Here is a 27137-nt window from a genome sequence, read left to right on the forward strand (position 1 = left end):
TGGTGATCCTTAACCTTACCAGTTCTTGCACTTATCAACTGGACCTCTGAGAGAGAGTGAGAGGGAAAGAGAGGGAGGGAGGGAGGGAGGAAAGGGAAAGAGAGAGTTGGTCTATGTATGCAGAAATATTCTCTGCTGCAAAAAATAAGGAAAACTCGATGTTCACTGACTTTAAAAGTTTAAAACTATATGGCTCGTGTACCTGCTGATGGTAAGATACCCAGCACGCTGAGAAAAGGAAAACCAAGATCACAGAGCAGTGCCTACAGCACACAGCCAGGTTTATGTGTGGACGGGGCCTCGTGCTCCCCGAGAACTGGTTATCTAAGAGATCTCAGGGGAGAGACAAGGGCAGTCCTGCCTTCTACTCTCCGACATTTCCGTATTTATTTCCTTTTGCTTGAAAGTATATGGCTTTCATAATTGAACATGAGATTCCGGTCTTGAAAAACACTTGTGCCCCCCCCCCCCTTAGCCTGTCCCCTGGCTCTGGTTCTGGATGCTGTGCTGACATCATCCCGTGCTCATTCCTATGGGGCAGTAGGGAGTTTCAAGTTCAACCCTGTGATCCTGAAACTAAGGTCTGTAGCCCTGGCCACACAGAGTCACCATGGGTCCTTTAAAACCACGCTGCCTTGGCCTTGCAGGCCAGTTAAACTAGAGCCTTGAAAGGTGGGAGTGGTTTGGGAGGTTTTAAGAGCTCCCGGGTGGGTCTACTGTTAGTGAGAGTTGGGAATCATTAAAACCAACCAAACCTACAAAGACCACTGACTGGATGGAAAGAAAAGAGAGCAACCAGACATCTCTTTAACTGGAAAGCATCCTTGTAGAAGAACGTGTCCTATAGAGTTCAGCTTTGCCTTCTCAATGTCTATGATGACAGGGAGTCTGGACTCAGACTTCCCGGAGTCCTGCCTACATGCTTGGGACTCTTCACCTCTAATGAGGAAGGGACAACCAGAATCAGATGCCTCCACTCTGGGCTGTGGCCATGTCCGAGTTTCCACTGGGAGCACCACCCACCAACCCTGGGCCTCCATCAGTGACAGAGGGGTCAGAATCAGCCCCTCCTGGTTCAAAAGAACAGCTAAATGAATCAGCAGTGCCTGTTGTTAAGTGTTCTCAGATATTTAAAGGACTCTCACAACCCTCGGATCAGGTCCACTGACCTGTCAAGGCAGACCGTGGATGAGTGGGAGCTGTAGGAAAGGAGGGCTCTGTCCACTGTCAGGAAGAAATGTCCAGTCACCAATGTGAGGTAATGGGACTGCTGGGCCGAGGGGACAGGAGATTCCCAAAATATAATGCTGCTTGACCATCCCTCTCTCATGTCCAACACCGTGAGGCCAGCACCCCTCAGAGTTCTTAATCAAAATCCTCTGGGAAAGCAACTTCTGAACTACAGGAAATTTCCTGAGTCCCACAGAGGCCAGGCACTGTGCAGGGCACTGGAAACCCAGGCAGTGAGCCAGACATCCAACTGCTACTCTGGGCTCAACAGAAAACACGGGACCATGCTGAGGCCCCGAGACTGAGCGCAGTGATATATGACCACAGGAGAGACGACATACTAGGCTGAAGGTCAGGGAACAACTCTCTGGGGCCAGGTGTTTGAACTGAGACCCACCTGAGGAAGGCAGGGCATTACCAAGTACAGAACAGTGGGACATCAGTGCGACCCAACTCAAAATTGGAAAAGAGTAACATCCCACCCTCCGCCATATGCAGAACAGACCAGAGCCTCAAATGGGAGAGACGGAAGGACAGAGTCTTAATAGGGCAATGAGTAGCCCAGTGGTAGATGAACCGTATTACACACGAGGTCCTGAGTTTGATTCCCTTGCTGCAAGGGAGTCTTTGCGACGTCAAAGAGTGAGTTCAAAGTTACGATGGCAAAAACACAGTAATGAAAGGAAAACAGGCAAACCGGGACTCAACAAAATCACAATCTTTTATGCTTCAATGAGTGTTGGCAATAAAGAGAACCCAGAGCATGGGGGAAAATTGTAACTGTGATGTGTCTGTTAAAGGACTGGTATCTAGAACGTATGACCTTCGAAACTGGGACCTGTAGTTGGTTCCATCGAATAAGTGAGAACCCACCCATGCCTGGGGACCGGCTGTGTGTGAGACCTTCACAGTAAGCAAATCCATGAGCAAATCAGAACACGCATGACAGCGCTGAGGGCGGAGTGGGGCGACTGCTGCGGGCGGGCGTTTCTCCACCAGAAGATGGAAGGTCCCAGATTTGACTGTGGTCGTAGCTACGTAAGTCTGAGATGCTCGGAGACCATGCTGTATGGTATACAAGTTACTCCTCAATAAGGCAGTCATTCAAAAGTAGGAGAGGAAAAAGTCACTTAGATAGGGGTGTGTGCGTGTGTGAGATACATTTGTCCGTGTGTAGGTATGCTCACTTATCTGAGTGTGTGTGGGGGCAGAGGCCATTTTGCCTTCCTCCAACACTCTTCACCTAATTGTTTGGGACAGTCTTTGACTTTTCACAGTTTTGGTTAGACTGGCTGGCTACGTAGCCCTAAGGATCTGCCTGTCTTTGCCTACAGTGCTGGGATTGCAAGCGTGTGTCACCACACCCAGTTTTTTTTTTCTGGGGACTGGGGTCCTGAACTCAGGTCCTCATGCTTGCACGGCAGGCACTCTTGCCCACTGAGCTTGCCCCTGAGCCATCTCCCTTTAAAGGGTTCTTGACTCCATTATTATATCCTCTCAGCCAAATTCCTCCAAACTCCAGGCAAGGCCCACTGTCTCCTAGAAACCTCCCTGAGCTGGTTCCGGGCTGGGTTCTTCCCCTGTCCCTCACTTGGTGTGACCAGAGATCACATGACACCCGCCAAGCTTGGAGAAAAATCTAGGCTAGAGAGAATCTCAGCAGCAACACAGTGCACAGTAGGCAGCACCAGCACACAGTAGGCAGCACCAGCACACAGTAGGCATGGCCACCAGAGCAAGGAGAAATCCTGGCTACAGGAAGACACACCTGCTTTCCCGGGCTGGGCAAGGTGAAATCCAGCTGCTTTAACACCATGGCTGGAAGGAACCAATGCTCTGCACCCTCTTCTCTGCCCGGAGAGTTTGCAGGCCTTAGCACACCCTGGAGTGTCGTAAAGATCGCCCAATCCAACAGGGAAGACTGCCATGTCCTTGGTGTCCGGCACAGGGAAACGGCACTGATGATTCTCTACTAGCCTGTCCCCACACTGGACCCCTGCACTGAGGGGGAACTGCTCATCATCCTTTCTAGAAACCAGGTTCTTCCACTTGATCCCACGGTCCCTTTCCCTCCCCTCCCCCAGTCTACACTTCCCCTCCCCTTTTATAAAAGTCATTATAGGTGGCCCGGAACCACAGTTCCTACCACAGCACTGGAAACCCTTCCTATCCATTTTCCCGACCCATTCCCAGAGCCACTCTGTACAGATACCTTCAACTTACCTGGTTTAACCTAGAATATGGAACAATGGGAATGTGGTAGTGGAGACTCAGTGTAGCTAAGCTGCTCATCAGGTCCACCCAGAAAAGTAATCTGGACCTACTGTGTGCTGGGCTCTGCCCTTGACCCTGGTCAGACAAAATCCAACAAGACGGTGTACAAGTCTGGCCCCCAGGCCTCCACGAGAAATAGAGAAATAACAATTTTCCAGATGGCTAAGGTGCTGGGAAGCCATCTTCTCTTACACTAAGAGGATTCCTGAGACTGGGTAATTTATAAAGAAACAAAGTTGCCAGGCTTGGGTCCATGAGAAATAGAGACAAGAGGATCATTCAGGGCCAGCTGGGACTCCAGAGAGCCCATCTCAAAAAAGTAAAAGTAAATCAACAAATAAATGAAGTTTACTTTGGTTCAAGATTCTGGGTGCTGGGAAGCCGGAGAACACAAGCTCAGCTTCTAGTGGTACCACGGGGGAGATGAGGGCAACCTTGCTTGATAACCAGCCGCCTCCAAACTAAGCCACTCCCACGAGACGGGTACTAAGATCTCGCAACGGCTCCATCACCTTCTGAGGGCACCAGGTCTCAAAGCCGCCACAGTGGCACAGATTTCAAATAAGCTTCTGTGGGAACAAACGGTTCTTAAATCACAGACTCAAAGGGTTCCCTAGAAGTTATCACAATGCAGCAGAGGAGAAGCCTATACTGGCAAGGGGACCCCCCAGGCAAAGAAGAGGCGAAAGCTGGGGTGGCTGGAGCCCAAGGAGGCAGGCAAGGAGAACTCCAGTCCCAGTTCTGAGGATGAGGGAAAGATAGAGGCAAAAGTGGGTGTGTAGCATTCCACCGAGCCAGGGCCAGGAGCTAGCCAGGGGGCTTCTTAGGCAGAGAAGATGGCATAGGTCGGGAGTATTAAAGGAACAAAGATCAGGTGTTGGGGAGCCCTGAAGTAACTGAAGAAACAGATGTGGTGGGAAACAGAGGGAATTGAGGGAACCCCAAGCTGGGGCAGGCACATTGGTGAAACTGGGCCTAGTGGTGAGAAACCTTGGGAAGCAACATGGTGTGTGTGTGTGTGTGTGTGTGTGTGTGTGTGTGTCGGGGGTGTGTCCCTAAAAACAAAAGGTGATACCGGATCCCAGAGAAGGGGTGTGTGAAGGTGAAGAAACTCCACACCAAAGGCTTCTGAGGCTCCACATAACCTGGGATGCTGGAAAGACTCAAAGCAGCCGGAGGAGGAAGAGGATGGAGGAACTCCATCACATGGGGAAGTCATTCAGTTACTTTGGGAAAGCCATGGACTAGGACCTGGGAGCATCTGAGGGAGAGGGCATAGCAGCTTTGAAAACAGAAGTGGCAAAATGCTAGAAGCCAATGGTTTTATTTATTGTAGGTTTAGTTCATTCCCAGGCACAAGCTCTTAGGAAAATCTGCCCCCTCTCCCTCCTTCTCTTCCTCCCCCTCCCCCTCCCTCCCTTCCTCCCTCTCTCTCCCTCCCCCTCTCCCTCCTTCTCTCTCTCTCTGTCACACACACACACACACACACACACACACACACACACACACACACACACACACAACTTGTCTTAAAGTACGGAGGGACTGTAACAAAACACATCACGTCCTTATGCACCACCCTCCCCCTCCCTCATCTCTCTGCCCCTTCCTAGCCTGTGCCCAAAAGGGACCCACCTCTCTGTCCCAGCCAACTCAAGGCTCCTAGGTCCCCTTGGGGAAAAGGGCTGCCAAGTTGGCTGGAGGAGAACCTTGTGTTGTGGCCAGGGCAGTCTGCCAGGCACTACATCTGGTTGGGCCTCCCCTCCTGATCCGAGTTCTTCATCAGACAGAGGCTGGAGGTAAGAGGGCATGTGGCCAGCCCTCTTCCATCAATGCTTCACGAAGTCACGTCATCCAGGCATTCCCCGGGGGGAGGGTGGTCCCCTCCCTCTGACCTCAGCCTGCTTCACTCGGCCAGGGCCCACCCCTCTCGCTCACACCCAGACTCTTGCAGGCAAAGGAGTGAGCTATACATTCTAGCCCTCCCAGGCTGCACTTGAGGTCCCAGACACGAAGTCCCCCCCCCCACCCCTGTTCCAGCCTACGCTGTAGATGTGCCAGCTGTGCTACAATGGGCAATGGGGACAAAGCACACGGCCAAAACACAAACTGCCAAACGCGGTCTCTCCCCAGCCTTACCACACAGGTCAGGGCTAGGCGGAAAAGACGGGGGCGTCTGATGGGCAGTGCAAACTACACACGCTAAACCTAGCTTTGTGTCTTGTTTGGTATAGGGGTCTTGGATGAGGTATCCGATCACTGAGCCTTCCACGCCTACGAAACAAGAGTAGCGAGAGGTCATGACTTGGATGGGTTTTTAAAACGTTGTTTTTTATTATATTGCATGAGGGCATGATGTGTGTGTGTCTGTGTGTGAGTAGACATGCCGTGGCATGCAGGCGGGGGTCAAAGGACAACTCTGTGGAGACCGGTCTTTCTTTCCACCCTCATGTAGGTTCTGGGGGCGTCAAACTCAGGCCACCAGGTTTGCTCAGCCTTTATCTGCTGTGCCACTCTGATGGCTTGGAAGATTAAATGAGAAAATGCCCACCAGGCCCTTATCGTGCACCTCGCCCGTAAGACACACAGAGGTGTCTCCTCCATGCTATTTCCTGGGAATTGTTTACTGCACAGGCAGCCACATTAACGGAGGTGTGGCCTCCACCATCCCAGTCGCCAATAGCTGTTTCCCATACGAGTGGGGGGTTGGGGGAGATCTGGACAGACCTCCACCCACACACTGACCTTTATGAGGTCTGGCCTTGAACTCTGTTCTTACACAGTTGAGCCCAGCCAATCACGGAACGTTTCAGGACACTTCAGGAAGGGATAGAAACCACCACCCAATAGCTCCCAGCCCTGACTCTGTAGGAGGCTGCCCTCAATCACTAAGCTCCTACATCAGCACGCAGGGCAGGCCGGGGATGCTCACCCTATCCAACGGAAGATGCTGAACTTCCAAAGGGCTCAAAGCTTGCCCAAGGTCACATGACTGAAACAGCCCAGCTGGGATCACAATCCTTGTGAGACTGTCCTTTCCTACCTCTTGGCGAAACCTTACACCGAGTCATTGCGCCTTAGAGAACTGAAGGGACTTGGTGGTATCTGAAGTGAGAGGGAGGTGGGGACCCCACGGACAGATGTGCGAAGCTGAGGGAAAGAACAGGTAGTAGGTGGGGCCAACCCTTAGTGGGGAGAGTTAAGCCAAGCCAGGCACTTTGGGACCCACACCCCAAGTCCTGCCCTCCTGGGAGTACTCCCTCAGGCTGGGCCCTGGCAGCTGGCGGCCACTCCCTGCCTAGAAGGAAGTGTATGGGTTTACAGAGCTATTCTGGAAGCTTGATGCCCCATGGCAAGTGTCCTACATGGCACTCCCTGGTGACCTCTTTCTATTGGCTCCTCAAGACCAGCTGCCTCCTTTCACAGAGACTCCAGGAGACTGAGAAGCGGCCATTCAGAAGTGACATGGAAATGGAGTTTGTTCTTTCAGTGGCTTTGGGGCTTGATTTAAAATAAGAAGTCAATGGAGAAAGCAGGGCTGGGGTGTCCCTGGGTCCTAATGTCCTCTGCCTTTGAGATTTTCTGGGGTGTTGGGGAGGACACCTCCTAGAAGAAGGCTACAATAGGTTAGAGCCTCCACTCCAGGAAACTCATCCCCAGTCAGAGGCTGGGACAAGTGAATGAGAGAAAGAGACTTGGAGTCCGGGATTAAGGTTCACACCCAGATCCATCCCCACAAGGTCCGAGAATGTAGCCCTGTGGTAAGCAAACACGGGGCAAGTCTGGGCACAGGCTTGTATGGAGGACAATTGCCCACGCGTGCCATTCTTGCCTAAAGGCCCCCACACACTGCCATACTCCATAACACGAGTGGACTCTCAACAGAGGGAACCAGATGTTTCAAGTGCGTAGGTCAATGAGACACAGGTCTTTGGAGAAAGGTTTTGACTGCACTGGTCCAGAGTCAATAATAAGAAAGTCAGAAGTAAGGCGGTCCATTCATCTCTGGGCATGTGTGACCGTGGGTTCAGTCTTCGAGTCTATCTGATCCCCCCTTCCTCGGCTCCTGCAGGAAACCCCTACCTATGTTATGTCCCCTTCCTGGCCTCAGTCTTCGAGTCTATCTGATCCCCCCTTCCTCGGCTCCTGCAGGAAACCCCTACCTATGTTATGTCCCCTTCCTGGCCCAGGGATGCCTCACAGTCCTTCCGCCTCTGGTGGGCCGTGTTGTAGCTTCTCTATCCAGGCTCTCATCTTGGTAAATGAGGTACATGAGGGTAGGACACGGTTGGGGCGGGGCTGAAAGCAATGCTCACCTGTGCTGAGGGGTAGGCGGAGAAAGAGGGCAGAGCAGACATGGTCTCCCCCTCGCCTTTCTCCACCCTGAACTCCAGGGACAGCACCTCAGAAACCTAAGTCCTAGGGCTACATCCCCGGGATCTGAAAGTCACTCACAGAGCAAGTGACCCGGCCGCTGGCTCCTCCCACTTCTGTGTCCCAGAAGCCCCTGCTGTACTTGTGCGACTTCGAGCATCTTTTAGGATTATTACCCAGGGTGGGAGGGCAGCCGTTGGGCTGCGGTGGAGGGAATGGGGATTGTTATTTGAGGGACAGTTTCAGAGCTGCAAGGCACAGCAAGGATGATGTGGGTCTTTTATTCTATGAGGCTACTATAAACGAGGCTGAATTTCCTCCTCTGGCCTGTTCCACTCCAACCTCCTTCAAGGTAATTTTGAAAGCTAAGTCTGACAACCACAGCGCTCTCTCTCCTTTCTCCCTGTGTCACTGATAAATGTGAACAGGGTAGTGTGAGAAGCCCACCTCTGTCATCATCAGACATTCAGAGTCAGAGGTACAGACCCAGGGCACGTACCCGCATAAGGGAACAGTAAATGGAAACTGAGTCACCCCTTCCCTTTCTCCTACCACTGGCCTTTGCCAGGTGTCCCGGCACCCCGAATATACCCGCCACTGCCAAGTACAGCAAATATGCAAATCCGCTTCTACTCCTGCTCAGAGGTCGCTTCTTTCCCTCTGGTCAGTTCCTGCTCCATTTACCACAGAAAATGCAATGCTCTGACTCAAGCTGGTCCAACCAGTCAGCCCGGGGCCTCCCTCTTCTCCGGAGAGCGACTACTTTGGCTCACCCATGTGTCTCCAGCCTCTGAAACTGTGTCTGGCACGCAGTAGGTGCTTCATAAATGCTTTCTGGATGAATGAGAGGAGATCAGACGAGATATTGCCGGTGACGTGTTTTTAAAGGTCATCAAGGAGATTGGAGCGCAGCTCAGGAGGGGTCTGTGGGCCAGTGGAAGAGCATTCTCACCACTGAGCACAAAGAAGCAGTAAACAGAGAAGTGGTCGAGGGATAAATCTAGTTCCTTCCACACCAGGATATCCCACGGTTGATGTGACATCCTGACAGGGTCATATCCATCACCACGACCACATCTAATCAGTTAGCCAAGGAGTCAGCACAGAGGATTAGAGGGCAGGTGATGTCACCTCCGCAGAGCCAAGAAGGCTTGGCCTTCAGCGCCAAGGCACCAGTTGCAGACTAAGGCTGTGTGGTTGGGAGAGCGATGGAGACTGGTCTCATACTGATAGCTCCTGCTGTTCTCTAGGTCCCCTTCCCTTCCCCCAGCATGAAGGACTGACTCTTTCCAATCCCTTCTCCACACCCCTCCGGGCCTTCCCTCCCCGACCACTCTGGTAAAACAATCTGTCATGGTCTCACACCAAGAGAATGTGTTCTAGCACTGGGAAGGCCCAGCAAAGGCCCAGCTCCACCACCCCTGAGCTGTATGGGGCAGAAAGACCTACATAACGTCTGAGTCTTGATCCTTGGTAAAACAAATCTCACGGGAGTGCTGCGGGAATCAAAGGGAGTTACGGATGAGGAGGCAGAGCTTGCAGCCGGTGCACAGCACACTCAACACACGGCCACTCCCACCAGCCGAAAGAGAGAGAGAGAGAGAGAGAGAGAGAGAGAGAGAGAGAGAAATGCTCTTAAAATTTGTAATACCCACTTCTCCTGGACCCAGTGAACTGTCTGTCCCTCCCACCAGCCGAGAGAGAGAGAGAGAGAGAGAGAGAGAGAGAGAGAGAGAGAAATGCTCTTAAAATTTGTAATACCCACTTCTCCTGGACCCAGTGAACTGTCTGTCCCTGGGAGGTGGTCTTCTCTTTACAACTAAGACTGCGGTTTAAGAAGTCAAGGCGTGGGACTAGAGAGGGGGCTCATCGGAGCACTAGCTGCTTTTCTAGAGGACCCAAGTTCGAGTCCTCGCATCTGCCTGATGACTCGCAGCCATCTGTGACTCCAGTTCCAGGGGGTGCGGTGCCCTCCGCTTACCCATTCAGGTACTGGATGTATGTTGTGCACAGACAGACGTGCAGGCAAAACACCCATACACATACAACAAATACACATTTTCCCAAGAAGGGGGAGGAGAGGAAGAAGAGAAGGTACAGAAGGTGGTACCACCAACAGGGAAGGAGGAGTCATCTTGTTCGGAATGCTAAGATGTCACAGGACCTAGGTCTGAATTCTAGCACTGCCACATCTCATGTATCTGACTACAGGGTAATATCCTCAAGCCCTCTCAGTGCCTCTGTGTCTATGAGATCGACAGTAACTGCCTTGGCTGAAGGGAGGCTCTTGAAGGTACAGTTGTTCAGGACTCTGCACCGTCCCTAGGCATTCCCACAGCTGGAGAGCATGGCTGTCGCCCCTACAGGGCTTGCATCACAGGGCACTGGCACATCCTCTGGGAGCAAGGAAGAGGAAAGTCTCCGTGGAGAGGCAATGGCTCCTCGACCTCTGCACTTGGGTTAACAGCTCCTAGTCAGGGATGGCAGGAGGGGACGATCCTGCTGAGGAGAACCCCGGCAAGGCAGTGCCAGGTCTTCAACCACCCTGCAGAACAAGAGCTCGTTCTCTCCACCTGGGAGCGCTTCCCTGTGACTCATAGACAACGTTCTCATATGTCGGGTCTGGTGAGCGATTTTACAGCCACTCCTCAAACAGCTTCCCCCAGCCCATTAAAACATGCAGGCCGGCGGCTCAGAACTCCCCTCCCTGGGGATGGCCCTCAGATAACCTAGCCTGACTTCTTAGTAAAGGCCAAAGGATTTTTAGGCCTCTCTCCAATGAAAGTCAGCCACCCCTCCACTCCCACCCTCCACACCCCCTCACCCCTTTACCACCCCCAACCCACATGCTCCAGTGAGGAGAGGTGGGGGGAACTGACCAGAAGAGACTCATCGGATATACCACGTGTGGTCAGGGGCCCTCCAGCTCAGGCGCTGCCCGGATACCAAGGGCTCCACTATTGCTCTATCACCCAGACCCCACTGTCCTCCCAGGGGCAGAGGTAGCAGTGTTGCCGCGTGTAAGATGCGTATACACACACACACACACACACACACACACACACACACACACACACACACATTCCTTTTGAATGGAGCCACTGCCCTGACAGCTTTTCCCTCTTTGAAGTCTCCATCGAGTCTCTTGCCCACTGAGAGGGAAGTTCCATACAGCCAGGATCTTATTTTCTTAACACGGTGGAAATATTTGGCCTTTCCCATAATATTTAGTTTCTCCCAATACAATACACAGACGGCACTTTTTTTCCCCCTCACAGTAGGTTTTCGACGGACTGCTGTTTAATGGAAGGCAGTCGGGAGGATACCACGCACTGCCAGAGAAGGCCAGCCTTGCAGATGGGTGGGGGGACACACAGAGGAGCCATCCCAAGTGTGTGCCCCTAATCCACTTATGGGACGCATGCAGGCATCGGATCCCTCCGTAATGGGTGTGATTTATGACGGCTCTCTTAAATTAAAGGGGCTCTCTGAGTCACTCTCCTAAGACTCCCTACCCCAGAAAAGCAATAAATAAGACTAAAAGAAACTTTTGCAAGGGAAGGGCAGGAGGTAATGCCTCTTTTTTACAAAGAAAGATCTTGTTTATTTTTTGTTTAATGGTCTGCTCCCAACCTTTGAAGATGATGGATAGCATGCAATCTGTGTCAACCACCCAGCAAGTATTTACCGACCATCAGCTAAGTGAAAAGCCCTGTGGAGCGAGGTGGGGGGTGGGGCCCAGACAGAGGTGTGCAGGGAGAAGACACGCAGCTCACCGTATAACTGGAAAACTCAGGCGAGCATGTAATAGGCACATGACAGCGGATCTAACGCCACGTCTATGCCTCACGGTAAAGGGGCAAAGTGAGATCAAAGACAGGAGCCAGAGAGGTGGCCCAGTGGTTAAGCACATTTTCCAGACTGCCTGAGCAAGGTTGCCAGCACCCATGTTCTTGGCTCACAACCAAATAATTAACTATTTCCAGGGGCTCCCATAACTTCTTCTCGCCTCCTGGGCCACCAGCTATGCACATAGTACACAATCATATATGCGGATAAAATATCCACACCATAAAATAAAAACAAAACTCTAAACAAACCATAAATAAGTATAATTTTTAAATAATAAGAAATAAAAGGACAAGGAAAAAAAAGCAAAGCCAATAATAGTCCATTTCAGCAATGTGAGAGAGATATCACAGAACAGTGATGACTGAGAATCTGTCTTGGGCTGGTGGCTGGGAAGTATTTGTAGCATTCTTTTTCCTGTCATTAGCCCCAGAAGATAAACCCAGTTGGTTTCCACCTGCAAGCATGGTCACAGTTTAAACAGAGCTAACTAAGTGCCAAACCTGGCTTCTGGAGGAGCAATCCGGGAGGGCTGGAGTCCTACCCCCACCATGTGAAGCAACACACCTTTCCTGAACATTCATCAGAACCTGCCAGAGAGGCTCCTGACCGGTGGAGAAGGAAGATAGGAAGGGCTTAGTTCAGATTAAGGGAGAAAACAAAGGAGGTTTAGTTTTGAAAAGCTGGGGCTGTGTTCCTCAGATAATGGGAGGTTTTAGGTTTCTGGGCCCATTAGTGAGACCTGGGTGGAAAATTATAAAAAGGACTTTCATCGCAGGCAAGAGAGATGTGTTGGCAAGGAACGAGGAAGAGATTAGAATTTACTATATCATCCAAAGGAGGTGGGGTTGGTTTGTGGGGAGGAGTGCCGGCAGTCTGGAGGGCCTCTGGGTGCTTACCAAGTCGGGTGAGCAGATGGGTGGGAAGCCTTACATATAAACGGATACAGCCGTCTGAGAAGCAAGATGGCAATTCTTACCCAAACCCAGTCACTCGGTGGCAATCCTACCCCGGTCTACACGCCAGGGAAATCTGTGGAGTTTGCACAGGCTGTGTGTGCATGGATGCTTGCCATAGTAGTATTTGCATGAAGAGAGTCTTGGAGGCAGTTCAAGTGTCCGTCAAGGGGAGAGGAAGTAAAATGCAGTGCACGTGGGCGCAGAAAGCTGTGCAGCAGGGAAAACCAAGAGGCAGGTGAAAAAAAAAAAAAAAAAAAAAGAGCTCACGAACGTTGTGCTGGGTGGAAAAGAAGTGGTCACACGATGCCTTCTAGTCAAGCCGCACAGCCGGTTTTCTGGGGGATGCATGGATATAGATTAAACAAATCAGCGTAGACACTGAAGAGACAAGGGGAGGGAAGGGTCAAGCTAATGGGGACAATATAGAGGATATGGGCTCTGCAATGGTCAAAACACCTTGTAAAACAGGGCTAATTTATCTACCTGCACCTGAAGCTGGAAAGCCCGGCATGTGACCAACAAACACATCGAGCGAGGCCACGAGTCAGGCAGGCTCAGCAAATACTGACAAGTGTTCTGCTCAAGGGTCAGCAAAGCCCTTGTCCTAGAAGAACTCTTAGCCTGGGGCATAAGTGCAGGGCCCTGTCTGTCCTCTCTTCATGTGGTACAATTACTTCGCACATATGGGGAAATCCCGTGTACCTGGGATGACTCCAGGAGAGACATTGGAATGGTGTCTTAAAAGGAGCAGGGCAGGTAAAGCCACTCCAGACAGTGGAAACTGCTTAGCATAAGTGCGGGAGCGAGAAAGGGAGGCCAGGGAACCGAAAGGTGCCTGCTCTGGACTGCAGGAGTGACCTGAAGTTAGGCTGCCATGTCACACAGAATAGGTGACAGGAGAGGGGTATGAATTGGGAGCAGGGAGCTAGTGAGTCTAGAGGGCAGGGCAGAGTCCCCTGGTAGCCTTGATCAGAACTCTAATGCTAGGTTCTACTCCCAAACAGGCACGAAGCTGGCCCAAGGTGGGAGCAGGTAAGCCCAGATACAACACTTCTTCCCAGCTTCCTACAGAGAGTTGGGGCCACACCTGCAGCGGGCCCACCTATAAACCGTGAGCACGAGATAACCTGCTTGCATATGCTTAAGAAGGTTCTGCAGGACTGTGTTACTCACAGCTGAGTGCCTCCTAAAGGATGGGCCAGCCTTGTGCTGGCCCGGCTCCAACTAGAGGAAAAACAAAAAGCCCAACTTCACACTGGAGAGATCCAAAGCACTTGTGGACTTCCCCATCAGCTGCCCCCAGGAGAGAAGTCCCATAACCCTGTGTCTCAGGGGAAGAGAGCCTGACCACAACTGTGGGGACTTTGACCAGAACTTAGTAAGGGGGGATGGGCAATATTAAAAACAAATAAAGATGCTATTCTGTCCTTCCCCACCCACTACCGGAAAGGAGGTCCCTAGGGGGGACAGATCCGTGGAGGCCTTGTGCAGTTTCCACCCCTCCCCCGCCAGCTCCAATGGGGGCAGAGGAAGTGCTGGGAATAAACTACAAAGCAGGACCTGTACTGAAGACCCAACCTTCAGTGTGCTGGCCAAGGAAGGGGCCAGGATTCGTTCACAGGGACAGAGGGCTAGCTCCAGCATAGCCGGTACGTGCAACCAAGGGCTGGCCCTGCTAGTCATAGCTAAGATCTGTGCCCCAAGAAATGAATCAAGCAACCCCAGCAAGCCATCTAAAGAGGCAACATGGACAAAAGTATTTCCTAATGAAAGCAGTCACAAAAGACTGCATTTAGATGTGGTGTCTAGAAGATACAAAGACAGAAAGTGTGTTAACAGTTGCCAGGGGCTGGCATGACATATTCTGCAGTTGATTATCACAGTGCAGTTGTATAACACTGTTACGATGTATAACAATGTATCATAAATCATTGAACTGTACAGATTTCACGGGCCATTTGTACACTATAGGAATTACATCTCAAGAAAGCTGGTCTCAAAGCTAGGGTAGAGTGGGGGTGGTTAACATCACAGTCATGGGCTAGCCTCTGTCATGGCTGGTTCAGTGAGGGCAACAGCACCTGATGTCTACTATGTTTCTATCACTCACTAACTCTTGTCTTCCTTCCCACCACCTCTTCCCCTCCCCTCCTTCCTCTCTTCCTTTGTTTTTTGGAGACCGGGTGTATTAGTTAGGTTTCTATTGCTGTGATAAACTCCAAGACAACTTAGGGAGAAAAGGATTTATTTCACCTTACAGCTTAGAGTCCACCATGAGGGGAAGTCAGGAAAGAACTGAAGGCAGGACTCTTAAGGCAGGAACTGAAACAGAGGCCGTGAAGGAAGGCTGCTTACTGCCTTGCGTCCTGTGGCTTGTTCAACTTGCTTTTTTATACAACTGGGAACTACCTGCCCAGGGTTAGTACCGCCCACAGTGGGCTGGGCCCTCCCACATCAGTCATTAATCAATCAATCATTAATCAAGAAAACGTTCCCGGGGTTGGGGATTTAGCTCAGTGGTAGAGCGCTTGGCCTGGTTCGGTCCCCAGCTCCAAAAAAAGAAAAAGGAAAAAGAAAAAAAAAAAAGAAAGAAAACGTTCCCATACACTTGCCTATATCCCAGTCTGATGAAGTATCTTCTCAGCTGAGGTTTCCTCTTCCCAGATGAACCTTGCTTTTGTCAAATGGACAAATATATTAAGAATTAAACAGGGTCCCATGCATTACCCAGGTACTGAGATTATGGGCACACACTATAACACCCACCAAGCTATCACTGGTATTATTTCTAGGCCGCACACTGACTCTATCTATAAGCCCATGCTTTTAGCCCCATTTTACAGAGGAAGAAACTGAGACTCCAAGGAGAGGGGTAAACAATTTGCCCCAAACCACACAGCTGGTTAGGGTCTCTCACTCCAGAAGCCCTGCCTCTCCTGACCAGGGTACAATGCCACCAAATTCCAATCTAGGCTGACAGCACAAGGCTCAACATATCCTGACATACGGTAACAGTTCTTGGCTGCCATGTCTCTTATCACAGAGTGAGTTTTGAAAACGTGTACTCTTCAGACAGTCATGGGTGAGTCCGCTGCTTCCCAGAGCTAACCTAGGCTTAAATGCTGAATGCAGCGAAGACGGACAGAAATTGCTTTTGAAAATTGTTGGGGATGTAAGCATGGGCTGCCCGCCTCTTCCAAGGAGTTGTCTGGAGTCCTCAGGCAGGCCTGTCAGAGAAAGTTGTCTCCTGGGCATAAAATGCCCAAATGCCCCGGCTGAATCTCACCTGCGCTTGCAGATTTTGTGGGACTCTCTGCAACTCTATCCAGAGCTCTCAAAGTAGATCAGGCTAGACCCCAGTACCGCCTGCCCAGAATTCACACTAACCAAACATCACCTCATTCCCTCCAAGAATCCCCACTGTGCCTCTGCCCACCCCTTTCTCCAAGGCTAGACCACACAGTGGATGGCAATGCATCAAGCAGGAAGGAGGTGATATTTACTCTCAGGGCCTAATATATAACATTCCTTATTAACTCCCTCCTCTCCTGGGGGTCTGCCTTTTCTAACCATTCCACGGGTTTTCTCCTGACTTTCTCACAGCCCTAGGGCCACACTGCTTTCCTAATTCAGCTGGATATTACGTTCCCAGGTGTCTTGGGTGGAGAGAGAGGGACAGTCTTCTGCGTAGGGGATAATACAGGAGTGAAGGCTAGCCCAGTCCCTGCTCTTCTACCTACAAAGTGTTACAGTGAATGACTGACATTAGCCCAATGATCCTCAGCCTCCTGACTCAGCAAAGGGCAACTGAGTGAGGTCAATGTAACCCTCCCTTGCACAAAGAAGGGTTGCCGAGAAGGGACAGCCAAACCCTTTATACAAAATCTAAGCACTGTCGGTTCCCTTAGCCCTACGACAGGGAGCTCTGGGGAAGAGAAGATGATATTGAAACAGTGTGACCCAGTAGCTCTCATCACCCAATGGCAGACCCATCACCCAATGGCACAAGCACACAAGCCAGAATGTACACACACCCTACATCCACACATCACACTCAGACATGTACACACATTCACATAAGTGCACGCACACATGCACACACAGGTGCGTGCACACCCCCCCCACACACACACACACATTTTCTCAAAAATGCCATTTACCATCTTAAGAATTCCTGTTTTCCCTATCATTTCAAAGGCTGTCCCAGGAAGCTTTTAAAGTTCAGGACATCGAACTCATTCCCTACTTTGCAGACAATATTTTTACAGCTAACACAGTGTCTCCCTCATGCATGTCTCCTCTGGGCATAGAGGCCAGCAGCCAGGACCTTCCGTGCCTCCCTTACACTGTTCCTCCCCGCCTGACTATGCCACACAGACCGGATTTCTACCATCTCCCAGAGCTTCTGTGGTGGTGGTGGTGGTGGTGGTGGTGGTGGATTTCTTTCCTGGAGCCCCTCATTTTAGAGGCCCGACTTCTACGGCTCCTGCCTTCCTTGGCTACATCCATCCCCGATGAGCTCCTGGAAATGTGTGTATCAAATCCTTTCCATTGGGTCACTCTAGAAACTGCTTTCCATTGCAGCAACAGACCTGGATAAACCATGTTCTTTTCCTCTGTGACAAGAGAGGCCACACACCGCACAAAAGACTGTCTGGCCTATGGGGGGTCCCTGGCTCACAGCCTCAGTCCTAGCTCCACCACTTGCTGCCAGGAGGAGTTTGCTACCTTGGTTGGTTCAGACTCTAAGTCACGGGTTCAGATGCATGCTAACTCCACTCTACTATCACCTGCAAGTACATCCCCAGGGATGGCAACACCCTGTGTCCTTCCCACAGCCATTCCCAGGTTCGTCTGCGTGCCCAGAGCAAGTTCCCTGGTCTGCATGAACCCTGCCTGACACGAAGACCCCTCCTCATGCCTTATGATTGGCTGAGTGGTTAGCGGAAAGAGCCTCCTGCAAGCTTTCATGCTGACAATGATTCTCAGAGCAACCCTAACAGGAAGTCCCGGTCTTCATCCATCTGAGAAACAGTGCCTTGGGGGAGGCATCACCTCACTGCCAGCCGGCTAGGAAAAGGGCTAGCATTCCCTCACCTACAGGTCACCGTCCCCCTAGAAACATGCACAGGCTCCATCCTTTGTCACAGACACCATGTGGCCCTCTTGAGTGTTCTAAATATAACCCCATCAGGCCCCGGGCTTCTGGGAAGTTGAATCCACCTGCTGTGTGTACTCAAAGATGGCAGGAGCAGGCCTTGGCAGTGTCTTCCTCGACTTTTTAATCTTCCCAGCAACGCCATGCCAGAGGTTCCGGGTTTTTAAAGGAGAGGGAAGTGACTTCCCTAGGGCCACACAGCAGCAATGCTGGAGCTGAACTGTGAACTGGCAATCTGGGCCCAAAGCCTTGCGCTCCTACTCTCATTTCTCTCTGGAATACAACCTCCTTTCTCTTCCCTGTCTGTCAGAGAAGGTGGCAACCTCTGGTGCTAAAAGTAGAGCCATCACAGACTTCTCTTCTTGAACAAAAACAGACAGAGCAGGGGTGGGGGTGTGAAACACCATGCTGGCTACTTCTTTTAAAGGGCCAGGCTCCCGGGGAGAATACACAGAGAATCTTTTTTTCTCAACCAGGCGCCAGGGCCAAACACACTCAGGACTGTTAGGTGAGGGTTTTTGTTGATGTTTGTTTTTCTCTCTTTGCAAAAGATGAGTTCTCTGTTTGGATGTTCTAACGGGGGTTTCTCCTGCAATCTTGCTTTCTTTCTGTTTTTCATTTATATGAGTACACTTTTTTATTTTATGCATATGAGTACACTGCAGCCGTCTTCAGACTCACCAGAAAAGGACATCGGATCCCATTGCAGATGGTTGTGAGCCACCATGTGGTTGCTGGGAATTGAACTCAGGACCTCTGGAAGAGCAGTCAGTGCTCCTAACCGCTGAGCCATCTCTCCAGCCCCTCTTGCAATCTTTCAAGACCTAACCATAGCCAGTAGGGCTAAAAGACAGCAGGAGCTCCCAAGAGTAAGGAACCAGAGAGAAGCCATGAGAAGCGGGCTCACAGTTGCAGCCCAGGGAAGCGTCCTGCTGTGCTTGGCCAGTAGGAGACCTGCTCACCCATTAGAGACAAGGTTGACAGCCCCTCACAGGGTCTTCTTTACACTACTCTCTCAGCAGGACACCATCAAGAAGGAAGTCCCTAAGCACATTTCTGCTCCCAGCCCGCCTCACAGGAACGGACCCTCACCCTTATGAAGTACTGACCACAGAATGGAAACAAAGTCAAGCAAATGAGCTGAAAAACCCAGACCCATCGAGTTGGCTCGACAGCCGGCTCTTGCCGCCCACAAGTGACCAATGACAGACTCCACGTGGAGAGAACTCCTCGTGATATGCCGTTCTGTACCTCCCAGCTCTTCTTCCACAACTGGTGGGTGGTCTTGAGTGTTTTATACACGCCAGCCTGCTTAACCCTCACTGCCAGGGTGGGTCCACCATCCCACCTCACAGACAAGAAAATCGAGGCGCAGGAACTGTCAGCAGCTCCCCCAACCACAAGGCTGAGCAGCAAAATTCAACATCAAGTCCTGCAGCCTGTCTTCAATAACTGTACCAGGAGGGACAGAGGATACTGCTTGACTAACACAAAGCCCTGGGGTCTGGGTTGCTGGTGTATTCCTGGAATTCTAGCACCCTGGAAGTGGAAACAGGGGGGGATCAGAAGTTCAAGGTCATCTTTCCTACAATGCAAGCTCAAGGCCGGCCTGCTTTGCACTGTATCTGAGGAGTGCGTGAGTCTGTGTCTGTGTGTGTGTGTGTGTCTGTGTGTGTGTGTCTGTGTGTGTGTGTGTCTGTGTGTCTCTGTTTCTCTGTGTGTATGTGTGTCTCTCGGTGTCTCTCTGTCTGTTTGTGTGTCTTTGTTTCTGTGTGTGTGTGTGTCTGTGTGTCTGTGTGTGTCTGTTTCTCTGTGTGTATGTGTGTCTCTCGGTATCTCTCTGTCTGTTTGTGTGTCTTTGTTTCTGTGTGTGTGTGTGTGTCTGTGTGTCTGTGTGTCTATGTTTCTGTGTGTCTGTTTCTCTGTGTATATGTGTGTCTCTCGGTGTCTCTCTGTCTGTCTGTGTGTCTTTGTTTCTGTGTGTGTGTGTGTGTGTGTGTGTGTTTGTATGTAAAACTTACACTGTGGCATGACATCCTGCAACAGAGACATCATTAGCTGCTTTTATGGAGGAAGCAGAGGCTCGGCGTTACAATTCTGTTCACAATTCTGGTCACTAGGTAAGTAGATGGCAAAGACAAGAGCTGAGTTGATCCAGGACTCTGGACCCTATCGATCCTGGCCTCATTCCTAGGGCCCGATGAGTGGTGATGGGGCCTGGGAGAGGCAGGCCAGTGCACACCCTCTAGGTAGGCTCTGTAGTGCAAAGCTCCACCCCCAAACCCAGGGCTACCGAATCCAAGGGACTAAGAGAACTAAGAGCCTGAGGCTGTTAATAGACACAAGGGTGGAGCCAGCAACAGCTGCTGTTTATTCTGGGGCCCAAGGACTAGTTAAGACCTGTTTAGTTCCAAAGATAAAGTGAACTGTATAGAATGTCCTGCCCTCCCTCAAGGACCACACTGCCCCAGCCACCTGCTGGCCTTCCCCTTAGGCCTAGGTGTTAAAAGTATCTTGCTAGACACCCTAAATGGGCCTCCACCAACAGGGTCCCCACCCCGACTTGCAAATGACCCAGGAAGACAACAGCACACAACAAAGCCACCCCTGCAGTGTGGTGATCCTATAACAAATGGTTTTTCCTGTCTGAAGAAAGGAGAGGGGCTGGCCTCCTGTGGCTTTTGTCCCCTGATCCCAAGGCTTGCTTGTTAACTCCCCCTTTCAAGTAGAGATCTACAGGCAGCAGGGTGTGACTGACAAGGAGGATTCTCTGGAAGGCTAAGGAGCTCCCAAGCAATTCTGGTGTCCCTGCCTAGCCTTAGTCCCCATGCTACCTCTTCCTGGCTGGTGACCGTTGGTAAATCAATCTCTCCTTGCCTCTGGTCCCTTGGCAGCCCAGCAAGGGCGGAGCTGTGCTTTTCTCCCAGCTGTAGAAGGGACTAAATGAGTCAAGTTCTTACAAAAGTGGGCCGCCATCAGCATGGCAGCATTTACAATTTAGCCCCCTGGAAGACAGTTCCCCTGGCCATCACATGGTACATTTAGGTTCCCTGATTAGTCTACGATGGAGTTAATTAACAGAGACACCTGGCTCTCGGGTTGCAGATGTTCCAAGGAGAGCAGACGTTTTCTGTGGGCTAAACTGAGAGCATCTTGACACATCGACAACAGGACACCGGGAGAGATGTGTGTTCTAACATCCAACAAGCAGCTTCCACAACTGTGCTAAGCGTGGGGCGAGAGGGAAGATTTCCACAGGGCAAAGCCTCAGCCCACAGGTTCAGCACACTGATCCAGGGCCCATCGTGACCTGGAGCCTCTGCTGGAGTAAGGGCCATGAAAAAGCAAGACTGCTGTGACCACGCACAGCTCCACGAACCCTTCTGCTCCTGGCTTTTACTGCAGCACCCCTCACACGGCAGCTTTAAGGTTAGCTTTCAGCCAATACATCTCCCTACAGCATCTGCCAATGCTTCTGGGGCCCACCCCCCCAGGGTCCCCGCCCACGTCACTGCTGATGGGGGCTGTGTCTTTCAAGGGAGTCAGAATCAAACCCCAAGCAATGTTAGGGTCAGTCTGAGTCTTCGACAAGTCATCAGGAAGCTGCCACTGCAGAGCAGAGGACGTCACGTCCAGGATGGGAGGGGCAGAGACTCCATCCTGCTCTCTCATGTGCACACACACACACCACTCTAAACACCCAAGCCTCCTTGCTCCACCTTGAGAAAAGGGCAGCTGCTGCTCTCCCTCCCTCAGGGTCTTAGCCCTTGTTGGTCCTCCCCTCCCCCACAACTCTTTCTCGTCGAATACCCACAATGCCTCATTGCCTCAACTGTCAAGTCCTATTCAAAACTCACCTCCACACAGGACTTGCCATCCCAACCACCCTCTCTGTACACTGGAGCAGCAGCGACCTTCCTCCAACAACGGCCTACTGTGCCTCGCTCACTCTGCTCTAGTGTGCAGTGTGTATCCCCCACCTGACGTACAATATGTTTTTACCGATTTGTTTATATAGTGTTTCCCTTTCCCACGAGACTATCAAGGGCACAGAGCCAGGCCTCTTACCCACCCTCTTGTACTCACCCTGCCTGGAACCTAGGAATCAATGAATGACCGGACAAATGAATGACTGGGGGTTAACGACGGCTCGCAGAGAGCCGAACAACCTAAAGCCATTCAAAACACTAAAACCTCGCAGGAAATACTCTCAAGATGTGAGGTCAGGGAAGCTTCCAGAAGGTAATTTAAAAAAAAAAAAAAAAACGAACAAAATCATGAAGGATGGTAATGGTGGTAATCAAGTCTGACACCTATCAAACATCTGATCGCCACAAAGGGTCATAAACCGTAAGAGCTAAGTGTTAGGGTTTTTATCATTTTGACAGAAACGGAAGCTCAAGGGGACCACATGAAACCAGCAAGGCAGAGCCAGGGCCACAACTCAGGACTGATTTTCCAAGTCCTCACCTCAGCCCATGCGGAAGAGGCTGTCAGCGCCCTGCCTACAACCTCTGGCTCTCTACTTCTGGCTGCTGCCACCCAAGTCTCTCCAGAGTCTACACTAGGTCCCACGGCTTAGATTTACCTGAGCAAGTTGGAGGATGAGAAGTGCCAAGGACTTAAACTGTCCCCTGATCCCACCCACAATGCCACGATAGTTATCATATCTCTAAAGAAAGGACAGAGAGCCCCCGGCAGCCGGATTCAAAAGTGGCTCTGGACAATAGATAAATGGAACCACTTTGAGGTTTTATCTCAGCTGTTAGTTGCGACCTCACCGTGTTAATGCTGGGCTCAGAGGTCAGGGTGGGCAGGTGAGCTTCGGTGGCATCTACGACCCTGGGAATTCTGTCTGGGACCCATGCACCGAGTCCCTTAGACTCTGGTCTCCTAGGAAGCCACCAGAAGGGACATCTTCAAAGCTGTGGGACACCGCTACAGGATATCCCTTTTCTTGTCACTTCACTCCATATGAGACCAGAACATCGGCCTGTCCTGTTCTCACTAGACCACACCGTAGGGAAGTAGGGAGGAGACGCTCTAGGGAACACACCACAGGGACCAGAACAAGAGTGCAGAGAGGCATGAGAACAGCCGCATGCTGCTGTTTGTGACCCTGCTGTGGATGCTTCAAGCCTAGAGAGGGGGCATAGAGAGAGCAGGTGGCACACTCTCACGTTGGGGCCCAACTCTCCGGTGTACAGCAGAAAACTCACTTCTCTGGCACTGCAGAGATCTGAGTTTAAACCTCGACTTCCACCACTTAACGACCAGGGACTGGACCGTCTCAGCAATGGTCAGGGTCTCCCGGACAGAAGGCCCCCTAGTTCAGTAACTGCACTTTCCAGGGCTCCCCCAGAAACTTTCTCTTGTCTCAGTGCACCCAGTTCCCGGGTCTGGCCCTCAGAAACCACAGCAGGAAGCGAAGCTCTTTTGCTCAAGCTGCCAGTGATAAATGACTGACATAAATAATTAATCCCAGCTCGAAACCAAGAGCTCAGACTTTGTTCTGTGTGACTTTAACCGTGTGTGAGAGGGATCAGTGGACCGACCCACTGGGGATGAACCAGCAGCCATCTCTGCATACCCCAATCTAACCTGTTAGAGCTGGTGTCCCCTCCAAGAGGTAGCCTCTGCGCCAAAGCGCACCATCAGCCATCAGCCGCCCCTGCCTGGGAGAGCTGGGAGCCTCACACCAGCCCTGTGCCAGGCAGCTAGGCCTCCTCTCTGTTGTCACTCAAGAGAAATTCTCCCACACAGGCAAATCCCTTAAAATAGCCTTTTGGGTTTCAGCCACCAGGAAACAGGCTAAAGCTGGATCAGAACTGGGCCTACCCTGAAAGGTTTACAAAGGAGCTACTTCAAAGGACAGGGGCAACCCCTCTTCACTCAGAACCCCTAGCTAGGCAAAACTTCGAGGCAGGTTCCCAACAAGGGGCATGTTCCATAGAAGGACAGCCAGCACGTTGGGCTGCAGAAGTCCCCATGACCCCTGAGGCAGCCCTGGAGAGGGTCCAAGTGTGTGAAGTACAGTGACAGAGACCAGGCACAGGCCAGGAGAAGGGACAAACATGTCCAAATATGTGCTCTACCGCCCTAAGTCCAATGGCTAGAAAGACAACTCTGATTACAAATCAGAGGCCTGGAGGCGCTGGCACAGGATACAAAGTAGCCATCATACAATGAATGGCGGTGAGGTAATGCGGGTCGTATTCTCCAGGAATCAACTATGTAAGTGGATCACTTGAGAATGGAGGGTGCTCTACCAGACGCTGCACAAGAAAGGACAGAGGTTCAAACCAGTCCACAGCCCCTCAGTTCCTTACCCCACCTAGGAGGTAAATTCATCATCACCACCCCTTCCTCCCTGGAGCTGTGGTCAGATCTGATAAGAATGATCACTTTCCGCCACATCTGAAGGTCACCCATGCTTTAGGGATCCCAGTGAGGTTCAGAAGTCCTCTCTGACTTAGTGCAGTGCACACAGAGGAAAGGACTCTGCCCCATCCCGTGTGTGCCTCCGCCCAGGCCTGGGGAGGGTGGTTTCCTTACTGGACAAAGGGAAGTGACAGGGAAGGGGCCAAAGAAAGCCCAGAGGAGGAGCAGAAGCGCAGCTGTTTCCTCTTTGCTAACACAGCCACCTGGGTGTCACTTCCCCCTCAGGTAAGGGGGAAGGCATGGAAAGAGGAAAGTAGTCTCATGGTTGTGCCCTAGAAGATCCTTACTGAGGACCCAATGTGTCCCCCAGGACAGCCCTGGCTGTGAACCTTCTCAGGAAGAAGCTGGTCAGGTGAGCCTGGCTGAGAGAGTCCCCAGAAATCCGGAATCACTTTCTATCATAATATTGCCTGTGCCAACTTATTAAGATACAGCTTGGGAAATCAGGGGACCCCTTCCATACCTGCCCCTTCCTTTCCTAAGGGCAGCAGCCATATCTAGGTAGGCAAATGGATTTTAAAAGGGGAAAGGTGACTTGTACGCGGAAAGCCAAGCAGCCCAGCCTCAGACTGAACGTCCTGGGACCATCTAGTCTTTCTGGGAGTGAAATGTGTCACTTGGAAGCCACAGGCAAAGCGTGTTTTGGAGCCCTGGGAGCTGGCGCAGCTTACGTTCTCTGAGGTGCCTAGGGATTCATGTGGGCTCCCTGAGCCTGCCCGTGCTCCTCTGTACCATGTAGGTGTAGGTGGCAGAGTCACACTGTGTGAGGCTGTTAGGAGAATACCCCTTGGCACATATGAAGTATTACACACATGGCCATCGGCACTCAGGGAACATGGGAAGAAGACAAGGCAGAGAGAAAACCAAAAGCTAAAGGTTGGGAAGGAGTGCTGTGATTGTGTGTGTGTGTGTGTGTGTGTGTGTGTGTGTGTGTGTGTGTGTGTGTGTCTGTCTGTCTGTCTGTCTGTCTGTGTGAGAGAGAGAGAGACAGAAAGACAGACAGACACAGAGAGAGAGAGACAGAGAAAGAGACAGAGACAGAAACAGAGACAGAAACAAAGACAGAGACATCACACCTTCTGGATGTCACAGGGCCAGGGCAATCAGGAATTCACAACAGTTGGGGTTGCTTGAATAAGACCTGCACAAGATCAAACCAGTAGGCATTCCAACATGGATGAAGGAAGGGCTTAGGAGACACCACCCCCACCCCTACCCCCACCCCCACTCCTAGCTGAAATGCTATTGACTGTTGATAACTTCTGGAAACCCAGAGTCACAGTTTTGTCAGGCCAGTGGCCCCTGGAAGGTTGCCCGTGCTCCACTGGATGGCCCCACGTCGATACTCTAGTGAGTGAGAAGTTACTAGTTAGACCTGGTGAGTTATGGAAGGAAATAGGGCATGAAGGTGAGGGAGAGACCTAGGGGCAGGGAGTGGAGTTGGATGGCTGGAGGGAAGGGGGGGGTTGGTCACGATACTTTGCCTACGTATATGAAACCGTCAAGGCAGCAGTTTTAAATGGTTCTGAAAAGGAAGTATCCTAACCAGTAGCCATTATTTCTATTAGGACAATCCCCCTAAAGAGTCAGGGTACTGGAATACGGGGGTGTACTGTAGGGGACCAAATGAATGAAGAGGTGGTATGAAGCCTTGTAGGTAAAACTTGGAGTTCTGAGGGGTGGATGTCTCCGAGGGGCACTGGGACTTCAGAGTCATTATCCCTCTGGGCTCCCACGGAGCTATTCAGAATTGAAGCAAGCTCTGCCTTTGTCTCGCCACCAGACAAGACAGTATGGGTGGAAATGATTGGTCAGAAATGCTCAGCCCTCCGCTCCCACCCCACCCCCCACCCCCAGCCACACACTGTTGAGATCTGAGGCAGCCACCGCCTCACTCCTGGATGTTGCTCCATCTTCTCCTCTGCGGCCCTGCTTCCCCAAGAGCATGGGTGCAATCAACTTTGAAATGGCAGTCTCACCACTAGGAGCAAAGGCTACGAACAAGAGGGGCTGGAATCCGGCAAACACAAGACCCCCCCCCCCGCAAGGCACACCTAGAAAGAGGCCTTAGCTCTGACCGTGGCAGGAAGATCAACCCTGCAGCGAGATGGTGGTCTCCCCGCTCTCCCTCCCTCCCTCTTTCTTTGTGTATGCTTGTACGTGAGTGTTCGTGCACTTGTATGTGGTATGTCCAGTGTTGTGTGTTTAAGTTTTTGTGCGAGTATGTGCGTGTCTGTGTGTACATGTATAAACACTCAAGTGTAAGTTATAGACAACTTATCCAAATCAGTTCCCTTCTTTCTACTACGTGGGTCTCAGGGATCAAAAGGAGGCTGTCAGAGTTGGCAGCAGACATCTTGACCTGCTGAGCCCATACCCTGAAGACAGAGTCCATCACTGTCCTCAAAAAATCCTCGTGTTGGCTAGACTAGGTCACTAGCAAATTCCCAGAGCCTCGTGTCTCCATCTCCCCAGTGCTTGGTGTACTGAATCTCCATGGCTGCCGTCTGAGGACCTTGCACCTTCCTCATATGCTCCGTTCTCCTTCTCCCCACAGCCACGGTGGGTGAGTTCATACTAGATTCTGTGTAAATGTTCCCCGCAGGGCGTCACTTTCCCCTCCCCGGAACTGTCTTCTGGTTGTTCCATTCCTGTCTCTCCCAGCCAACCCTCATCACTCCCAAACCCCACTACGAAAGCTGCCTTCTCCATCCACCTGCCTCCCCTGGAAACTCCAGTTCATGGAGAGGTCTTCCCGCTTTGGGACTGAACCAGTTTGGCGGATTCTGACCTTGTACTTCTGACGTGTAAGCACTGTTCTAGAACCCCTGTCAGGATGAACTCATTTGCTT

The 27137-nt window shown here is 51.4% G+C and overlaps 1 protein-coding gene across 4 annotated transcripts in view; it reads right to left on the reverse strand.

Annotated features, from left to right (window-relative positions):
* Window positions 1-27137, reverse strand: part of Sh3pxd2a (SH3 and PX domains 2A) — a 206130-nt gene that overhangs the window by 172043 nt on the left and 6950 nt on the right. The window contains exon 1 of one of the 4 annotated variants that reach the window (XM_039080588.2): window positions 23446-25106. The gene's annotated coding sequence lies outside the window, so the exon portion shown is untranslated. 4 annotated transcript variants of the gene reach the window in all.

The sequence above is a fragment of the Rattus norvegicus genome, chromosome 1, assembly GCF_036323735.1.
Source record: "Rattus norvegicus strain BN/NHsdMcwi chromosome 1, GRCr8, whole genome shotgun sequence".
NCBI classification, from domain to species: Eukaryota; Metazoa; Chordata; class Mammalia; order Rodentia; family Muridae; genus Rattus; species Rattus norvegicus.